This window comes from Lithobates pipiens, unplaced genomic scaffold (assembly GCF_037356315.1).
Source record: "Lithobates pipiens isolate NorthernLeopardFrog02 unplaced genomic scaffold, aLitPip1_a1.2 Scaffold_3, whole genome shotgun sequence".
Classification (NCBI taxonomy): domain Eukaryota; kingdom Metazoa; phylum Chordata; class Amphibia; order Anura; family Ranidae; genus Lithobates; species Lithobates pipiens.
Genome location: NW_027507790.1, coordinates 248,723,010 through 248,733,422, shown reverse-complemented (window position 1 = coordinate 248,733,422; position 10,413 = coordinate 248,723,010). Strand labels below are relative to the sequence as shown.

Below are 10,413 nucleotides of genomic sequence, written 5' to 3'. Positions count from 1 at the left end.
CAGTAGTATTTATGTACAGTGCAGGGGTCAGTAGTATTTAATGTACAGTGCAGGGATCAGTTGTATTTACGTGCAGTGCAGGGATTAGTGGTATTTATGTACAGTGCAGGGGTCAGTAGTATTTAACATACAGTACGGAGGTCAGTAGTATGTGACACAAAGTGCAGAAGTCAGTAGTATTTAATGTACAGTTTGGGGATTAGTAGTATTTACGTACGGTGCAGGGGTCAGTAGTATGTGACACAAATTGAAGGGGTCAGTAGTATTTAATGTACAGTGCAGGGATCAGTAGTATTTATGTACAGTGCAGGGGCCAGTAGTATTTTTGTACAGTGCAGGGGTCAGTAGTATTTTTGTACAGTGCAGGGGTCAGTAGTATTTAAAGTACAGTGCAGGGATCAGTTGTATCTATGTGCAGTGCAGGGATTAGTAGTATTTATGTACAGTGCAGGGGTCAGTAGTATTTAACGTACAGTACGGAGGTTAGTAGTATGTGACACAAAGTGCAGAAGTCAGTAGTATTTAATGTACAGTTTGGGGATTAGTAGTATTTACGTACAATGCAGGGGTCAGTAGTATTTAATGTACAGTGCTGGGGTCAGTAGTATGTGACACAAATTGCAGGAGTCGGTAGTATTTCATGTACAGTGCAGGGATCAGTTGTATTTATGTACAGTGCATCGGTCAGTAGTATTTAACGTACAGTGCAGAGGTCAGTATTATGTGATACAGTGCAGGGGTCAGTAGTATTTATGTACAGTGCAGGGGTCAGTAGTATTTATGTACAGTGCAGGGGTCAGAGGTATTTATGTACAGTGCAGGGGTCAGTAGTATTTAATGTACAGTGCAGGGATCAATAGTATTCAACATACAGTGCAGCGGTCAGTAGTAGTTAATGTACAGTGCAGGGATCAGTAGTATTCAATGTACAGTACAGGGGTTAGTAGTATGTGACACAAAGTGCAGGGATCAGTAGTATTTAACGTACAGTGCAGGGATCAGTAGTATTCAACGTACAGTGCAGGGATCAGTAGTATTCAACGTACAGTGCAGGGATAAGTAGGATTCAACGTACAGTGCAGGTGTCAGTAGTATGTGACACCAAGTGCAGATGTCAGTATTATGTGACACAAAGTACAGGGGTCAGTAGTATTTAATGTACAGTGCAGGGGTCAGTAGTATGTAATGCAGGGTTCTGTACGTTTTCTGTTGCCAGACCTTAGATGTAGCAGCACCAACAGTGAGGGAATTCCTCTTAGGTCTTCCATTGGCCACTCTTATCTGAGGTCTGCGAGGTGAGAGGTAGGGTCAGGAGCTGGCGGTAGAGCTGGTCGCAGTGATTGATAGGTAGATTGCTATTGTCCCAATGCCAACCCCCCACTTTAAAATGTATGGGAATAAAAAAACATATTAAATACATCTGTGCAATACATGCCTCTTTTATATGTTTTCTCTCTTTCTAAACACTGCAAGTTCAAAAAATGCTTCTTAATCTGCCAGAAATCCAGTTTTTTGTCTGGAGCTTTATAGAACCAAACGGTGGGAAATGTTCTTGTATTACAGGGGTGTACTGATTTATTTTCCTTTACATAAACGCCCGTCCTCTGCCGAGTCATCAGCGGGGGAAATCTATTTAGGAGCCTTTTATTTGCATCTAATTAGTGAACAGCTTCATGTCCAAGCTCACTTTTTTTAAGAAGAAATTTCCTTTTGTCATTTTCTTTTGGAATCTTTGCCGTGTGCCCTTTAGGTAAATGATTTTAACTTTGGAATATATTCAGCCATCTCTAGCAATATACAGAGCATCTAATGCAAAGGTTAAGGAGGCAGCATTAATTCCTATATAATGAAGCATGGCAGAAAACTCTGATATTTCCAACCATGTTTGAAAAATCTTTCTGACAGTCTTTGTAGCCGCGCATGCAAATTGCTGCTTTTAAATGTCAGCTTAGCCGGTCATTTTTACTGGTGCAAAATGTACCCCCCACCCCCCCACCATCCTTCTCTCCAAGTGACTTGGCCTAAACCGCTTATAGAACATCCTTTTTGGTCAATAATGTGCGTTGCAGCATGATACAACACATGTCCTTCGCCTTATTGTATTGGGGTGCCTTCAATAGGCAGCAATGCTTGTTACACACATAACTGTGATCACCCTGTAAAATAAGCAGATGACTACTTACCTCTCTGGTGGGTGGGATGGCAAATCTTCAAGAGCTTCAGGTGCAGCCATTATCCGACAGTGCCAAGTGTGTCGGATAGCATGCCCCCTGGTGGCCACTGCGCCCTATAATGTAGCTAGAGCAGAGGTCTCCAAACTGCTGCCCAAGGCCGCATGTGGCCCGCTACAAGACTTAATGTGGCCCACAGCTAGGGTCAACAGCAGATCCTCAATGTACACAGATTCAGGTTATCAGAGGCTTCCTATGGTCTCTGGTTCTACCCACCAACCCCCACCCCAGAATTCAGGAGAGAACAGACCCGCTTGCCTCCTGGCTCCCACTTTATTCATAAAAGGGAGACTCTGAAATAAGGGGTTACTCTGATGGGGACCTTGATGTAAGGGGGAACCCTGATGGAGACCTTGATGTAAGGGGGGGCTGTTATGTAAGGGGGGATTCTAATGGGGACCTTGATGTAAGGGGGGACCCTGATGGAGACCTTAATGTAAGGGGGGGGTGTGATGTAAGGGGGATTCCAATGGGGACCTTGATGTAAGGGGGGACCCTGATGGAGACCTTGATGTAAGGGGGGGCTGTGATGTAAGGGGGATTCCAATGGGGACCTTGATGTAAGGGGGGACCCTGATGGAGACCTTGATGTAAGGGGGGGCTGTGATGTAAGGGGGGATTCCAATGGGGACCTTGATGTAAGGGGGGACCCTGATGGAGACCTTGATGTAAGGGGGGACCCTGATGGAGACCTTGATGTAAGGGGGGACCCTGATGGAGACCTTGATATAAGGGGGAACTCTGATGGAGACCTTGATGTAAGGGGGGGCTGTGATGTAAGGGGGATTCCAATGGGGACCTTGATGTAAGGGGGAACTCTGATGGAGACCTTGATGTAAGGGGGGGGGGCTGTGGTGTAAGGGGGATTCCAAGGGGGCCCTTGATGTAAGGGGGGACCCTGTTGGAGACCTTGATGTAAGGGGGGGCTGTGATGTAAGGGGGGATTCCAATGGGGACCTTGATGTAAGGGTGGATCCTGATGGAGACCTTGATGTAAGGGGGGGACTATGATGTAAGAGGGGATTCCAATGGGGACCTTGATGTAAGGGGGGACCCTGATGGAGATCTTGATGTAAGGGCGGGACTATGATGTAAGGGGGGATTCCAATGGGGACCTTGATGTAAGGGGGGACCCTGATGGAGACCTTGATGTAAGGGGGGGACTGTGATGTAAGGGGGATTCCAATGGGGACCTTGATATAAGGGGGAACCCTGATGGAGACCTTGATGTAAGGGGGGATTCTAATGGGGACCTTGATGTAAGGGGGAACTCTGATGGGGAATCTCAGTGAAGGTCTTTCTCTTGTGTTCTGAGTCATATCATGCTGTTTACAAAAAAGATCCAAGTAAAATCTGTTAATTTAATTTCAATTTTATTCATTCATTTACAAAAACTCCTTTTTTGGGCCTGCCGATATTTGTAAAATATACAATGTGGCCCTCATATTAAAGTTTGCAGACCCCTGTACTAGAGGGAGGAACCACAGCGGCCAGCCGATTATAATTGACAGAGTTCTGTAATGTCTTTAATGGACAACTGATGTAACAAATATGGATGCATTGGTTTAAGAGATGCAGGCTAAGCTGTCCAATAAAATTGACAATGACAGGGGTTGGGACAAAACTCATAAATTGAAATGGGTCCTCAGAGACTATTCCATGTGTAGTTCTAATTCAACGTGTGTCGGTGCATGAAAACACACACATTAATGTGCATGAGTCTGAACAGAGCTTAACACCAGGGGAATGGAAAGTAATTATTGTAGCATTCCTGATAGTATTATAGCTCCCATACCTCCCAACCCTTTGAGATTAAAAAACAGAGAGACAACTTCTATCACAAAGTAGGTAGGTAAGGGATAAACCATTGCCAACCCACCCCCCTTCCTCCAAGTTATCCAGACCTTGAATAGTTATTTTACAGAAAATAATGAATATGCAAATAATTGCCTAAACTCAAAAGTATGTTTTGTGACCACAACTTTTCCTTGATAATGGCTTTTAAATTAAATTTCTTGGATGTTCAAATATTGATTAATCAGGGTGGCAATCTTGGGTCTACACTGCCATCTGCAGGAAACTCCCTATTACACGCCAGCAGTTCTCATCCTACATGTTTGGTGACTAGTGTGCCTTTTGGCCAATACCTCAGATTGAGGAGAAATTGCAGTGAAAATGCTGAGTTTGAGGAGTCAAAAGGCTTCAGTTACGCCTCCACCAACGAGGCTAGAGTAAAAAAAGTTAAAAAAAAAACCTACATTAAAGCTAAAACCAAAGCTAGAGCATTGTTAATTCATGGCAAAAAAAACACCAAAAACTGATGTAGAAATCAGAATGATTGACCCGCTACTCGGGTCAACATAAACAGTTCTGCTAAATTATGCAAAAGTATTGGTATCTGTTAATGGCTGACAGCACTATTTCAAAACATCTAAAAACATATCCTAAAATAACATTCAAAAGACTAAGTGTACGTGTCCACTATGCACAGCAGAGCAGCCCGCGGACCTATGATCTGCTTGTTCATCGGAGAGATCCCCCGATGAGCAAGTGGATTCTACTTAACGTAGGCGCCCATGTGAAAGGGGCCTAAAAGACAACTTCATTCATAGCCACTATGCCCCCAAAACAGGAACTCAGAATAGATCAAAGGGAACCTTTCCTTGTAACAAATGCAATTTTTGTAGATACATTCTCAAAGCAAGTCAAATCGCTCTTCCTAATGGACGTCTTTTTAGACCTCAAGTTTTGGTTAATTGCCAATCAGTAAAAGTGGTATATACTATGCTGTGTGTCTGTGGGGCCTACTATGTGGGTAAAACCAAAAGACCATTTTTCCATTGGATCCGTGACCATGTGTCTCTAGTGTGCAAAAAGAAAATGGAGACACCAATAAGTCGACACATGGGCCATTATCACGGATTTGACTGTTCCAAAATGCATTTTTATGCTTTGGAATATATCCCATTAAATGAAAGGGGGGGGGGGGGGGGAAATGTCGACAAAATACTCCTGCAGCGAGAGAATCACTGGATTCATGGTTTATCTGCATTAAAATACCCTGGCCTAAATGATGCGCTCAGCTACGAGCCATTCTGGACAAGCACCACAATGCTGTCTCTCCCACAAAGTCTACACAAGCTGATGTATATATATTTTGTAACTATATCTAATTACCTATATGCTTTGTTATAATTAAGTAATGCTTTATGCGATTGTACATCTGTAATAATAGTATTGATTGTTCACTCTTTTATGGTTTTGAGAGATACAGATGGACTCCCATTGATATCAGGACCAACTTGGGTTTAGCAGTTACATTTAATAGTAAAATCAAAAGTTGAATTATTTTCCAATCTGTTTTCATCTAATAGTTCTTCCCTAATTCAGTGGGTTTCAGTGATCACACGGACACCCCAGGCACTTTCCTTTATAGGTGTTTGATCAATCACTTTGATTGACTTGAGCCCTATTGGCAGGGCCGGGACAAGGGGTGGGCAGGAGGGGGCGGCTGCCCCTGGCGCAATGTTTTATTGCAAGGGCAGGGGGCAACCTGACCCTAACCCTAAGGGAAAGGGAGGCACAGTTTGGCATCTTTGCCCTGGGCGCTGGATGGCCTTGTCCTGGCACTGCCTATTGGTATAAGACTGATGCACCTGAATGAATTGGAAACGTAGCCATCCAATAGCAGTTTTCCCCTATTACTCCTATCCTTTAATGCAGGTTATTCCACCCATTAATGTCATGTGGTGATGGTTTGCCCAATCACATCAGGTTGAGACCAGAAAAAATTCCAAAACGGCGATTCTGCCAATGACACATTGAGCTCCACACCACTTCCACCACTTGGAGCCTGAGCATTAGCACCCAAGTCACGTTCAGGTTGCAGCAGTGACGTCAGACGCCGCCGCAACGGGGGAAATATGAATGCCGTGAACAGCCACCATATTCTGTCACAGGCGTGCTGAGAGAAGGAGACTTTGCATCTCTCCTCTCTCTCCGCATTATTTCCATTGATTTCACAGAATAGGTAAGCACTCATCTTTGCTCCATTAGAGATCTATATTCATGTATTAAGAATCTACTGGCCGATAGTGGAAATGTTTATATTACTATCTATATGGATATAGCTCTTGACTGATCAGGCTTATATGCTTCATTTATCTTTCAGGCTCTATTCAATTGACTTTCATTGTGAAGGAGGAGAACCATTAAGATTTCTAAGTGAAGGGATATCCTGGTGGGTCTTGGTTTCCTTTTCAAGGATACTCAGCAACACTTTTTCATCTCTGCCATCCCTCTATCATCAACACTGGATTACCCTTTTCTTGAGGGAATAAATAAATTGATCCTATTGTATAAATGTAAATGAGGTAAATATTACCCATAAATTTTGATAGTTACAGTAATTAAACAAAAATAGGGAAATCTTTTTTCTCATATACATATATGTTTTTCCTATAGAAAATAGGTGTTATATCTGTCTCTTCCCTGTGGTCCGTTGATGCGGCATCTATTGAAATTAATCAGGAAATCTCTGCTTTTTTGACTAACCCAGGTCCAAGCGTATCCGGTAGGTCCATCTCAATTTACATATTATTTAAAATAGTTTTTTGCTGATAATATCTATAAATAAAATCAAATATGTGTACTTATGTATACTAATATATCAGTAGATGTAAAACTCTGTCCAAAACTTTATGTAATTATTCCTATGTTTCTTTGTCATTTATAGCATTTAATTCATGCAGCACTCTTGAGACTCCTGAAGAAGCTCTTTTGAAGTGAAACATGTAGAGCGGTAGTGTCTGTATCTGCTTATGAATTGAACAAATGATATAACAAGGAATCTTTTTTATTAACTTTTTATTGTTGTAATAAAATGTATTGAATTTTATCAATTGTAATCAATTTGTTCTTTTGGCACCCTTAAAAGTCCCATGGCTTGTTCCTCCTCTCCTTTTTTCATATGTTATATTGGGATGTGGTGTAATTTATTTTTTTTAACAAGAAGGAGATGTGGTGTCATCTCTGATCTCTTTGTCCTTACTCTTAAACTTTCTACCTGCATTCACTGAGGTCCCAACTGTATTAGCTGGGGGGCCCAATCTACTGAATTTTTGCTTGAGGGATTTATTTGGGGATCTGGTCTGGAGAGCGCACAGGAGACATGTCTGGCTGATATTGGAAGGAGACATCCTAATATCCAGAAATATTTGTGAGTACAGACTGGTGTGTGAGATCCCAGTGACTGTGTGCTGCTACTATCCCTCATACATTAGTGCCAGCCTGTGCTGAAAGGTGGGCATGCCTGACGGCATTCCTGTGTAGTTCAGCACATTCTTTTTGGCTACAAAAAACAAGAAGAGTGTCCTCAAGTTACTATTTTGCCCTACAGGAGTATCTCACATGTACTCTGCACCAATTCAAGCTTAATAAAGCATTCAAAAAGGATAGCCCCAGTCCAGGGGTCTCCAAACTCTCTAAACAAAGGGCCAGTTTATTGTCCTTCAGATTTTGAGGGGGCCTAACTGTGGTCTAGGTGAGTAAAAAATTCCCCAGCATCAGTGGAAGTAAACAATGCCCCATCATTCTGGAAATAAAAGTGCCTTATTGCTGGTGTCAGTGGGAGGAATAGTCCTCAATTGTTGGTGTCAGTGGGATGAATAGTGCCGCATCGTAGGTGTCAGTAGGAGGAATAGTGCTCCATTATTGGTGTCAGTGGGAGGAATAGTGCCCCTTCATTGGTAACAGTGGGAAAGATAGTGCCCTGCCATTGATGTCAGTGGGAGGAATAGTGCCCCATCATTGGCAACAGTGGGAAGAATAGTGCCTCATCATTGATAACAGTGGGCAGGATAGTGCCTCATTATTGGTAACAGTGGGAAGGATAGTGCCTCATTATTGGTAACAGTGGGAAGGATAGTGCCTCATTATTGGTAACAGTGGGAAGGATAGTGCCTCATCATTAGTAACAGTGGGAAGGATAGTGCCTCATTATTGGTAACAGTGGGAAGGATAGTGCCTCATTATTGGTAACAGTGGGAAGGATAGTGCCTCATCATTGGTAACAGTGGGAAGGATAGTGCCCTTATCATTGGTAACAGTGGGAAGGATAGTGCCTCATCATTAGTAACAGTGGAAAGGATAGTGCCTCATCATTAGTAACAGTGGGAAGGATAGTGCCTCATTATTGGTAACAGTGGGAAGGATAGTGCCTCATTATTGGTAACAGTGGGAAGGGTAGTGCCTCTCATCATTGGTAACAGTGGGAAGGATAGTGCCTCATCATTGTTAACAGTGGGAAGGATAGTGCCTCATCATTGGTAACAGTGGGAAGGATAGTGCCCTGCCATTGATGTCAGTGGGATGAATAGTGCCCCATCACTGGTAACATTGGGAGAAATAGTGCTCTGCTATTCATGTCAGTGGAAGGAATTGTGCCCCATTGTTGGTATAAGTGGGAGGAACAGTGCTCTAAGGGCCAGATAAAGGCAAGCAAAGAACCACTTCCGGCCCATGGCCCGCAGTTTGGGGACCCCTACCCTAGACTAATGATTGAGCCAGAAGAGTGACTGAGACTGTGTGCCTGGCTGCGAATACCCTAGCTTGAGAAAGATCCTTGGGTCCCAAGGATCCCAAGGAATGGTCCATTCAGCTGACTTTTTCGGGGGTGAGCAGTGAGGCTCGGTTATGGCAGGACAGCATTGCCTAGACTCTCTAGCCACTCTGCTACCTGGCCAAATTATTTTTTGTGTTAGCACCTGCAAACCCCAGGAGCCGTTTACCTGTTCTTCACTCCAGGTCAGTATCTGCATTCCAGCTGTACCGGCCTCAGGCTCATTGCTTCCAGTCACAGTGCTTTTTTTAAGGGTATTTGACAAGTAGTGAGGAGGTGTTATATTGCTTTCTCACTGCTTGATTTAACCCAATAATGCCGCACTACTGTGATGCAACCGCTTGCATTGAAAGAGGTTCTGGCTCTGCCCCAGTGAACTCAATGGGAGAGTTTGACAAGCAGTGCTGGATGTCAAACTACACAGCCCAAGTTAAAAATGCAGTGTCCGCAGCGTGTGAATATCCCTGTTTGGCTGGGCAGCCAGGGAGGCCATCGGTTTTTACCACCTTCTTTGAAAGAGACTTATTTCATAAGCAGTTGTACATGTGTTTTTTATATGAACCTACTCAGGTCCAAAATTTATATTGAGCAGAATTAGGTTTGGCCCTCCACAACAGTTCCAGTTTGTCATGTGTCATTGGGGAAATGAATTGCCCACCTTGTTATAGAGGTATATATTTATCAGACCAAAAAAAGAGGGACTACTGCGGAGGAGGGCAAGATAGAGGGATTTGGTTCCAAAAGAAAATAGAAACCACACAATAAATACCTGCCATAAACCATGAATTAGACCGAGGCAGAAGTACAGTTATATCACACTTGTTTAATAATAAAAGTAAATAGAACAAACATAGTCAAAACATAGCCAAAGTTTGGTAACCGAAACGGATAGTCAGACAAGCCAGAAAGTCAGGAAACCAGAGATCAATGTAGTGGAACAGCAAGCAGGATCTGGAGCCAGAAGGAATGTCAGCCAAGCAAGTCTTTAACAGGAACACATGAGATAAGTCTCTGTGATGTTGATCAAGGCGAAGGCAGAGATCATCTGGGCTGGACGGCTTAAGTAGGCAGCATATCATCAACAGGTGAGTCACTATGGAGATATAGGAGCTGGCAATTAGCCAACAGCTCAGAGACGGAAGGGCTGAGCTCAGCCCTGACAATACTATCATTATATGTATTGCCTACATATGGTTATTAGAACACTATTATATATAGTGCCTTGAAAAAGTATTCATACCTTTTGAAATTTTCCACATTTTGTCATGTTACAACCAAAACCATACATGTATTTTATTGGGATTTTATGTGATAGATCAACACAAAGTGGCACATAATTGTGAAGTGGACGGAAAATGATAAATGTTTTTCAAAGTTTTTAAAAACAAATAGGTGAAAAGTGTGGCGTGAATTTGTATTCAGCCCCCTTAACTCTGATACCCCTAACTAAAATCTAGTGGAACCAATTGCCTTTAGAAGTCACCTAATTAATCTCAGTATAAATACAGCTGTTCTGTGAAGCCCTCAGAGGTTTGTTAGAGAACCTTAGTGAACAAACAGCAT

The 10,413-nt window shown here is 42.9% G+C and overlaps 1 long non-coding RNA gene across 1 annotated transcript; it reads left to right on the top strand.

Moving 5' to 3' along the window:
- Nucleotides 1-6,406: 6,406 nt before the first annotated feature.
- LOC143940027 (uncharacterized) lies at nt 6,407-7,128 on the top strand. Its single transcript, XR_013263813.1, has 3 exons — nt 6,407-6,604; nt 6,696-6,804; nt 6,967-7,128. It is a non-coding gene; the product is annotated as an uncharacterized LOC143940027 (long non-coding RNA).
- The last annotated feature ends 3,285 nt before the right edge of the window (nt 7,129-10,413 follow it).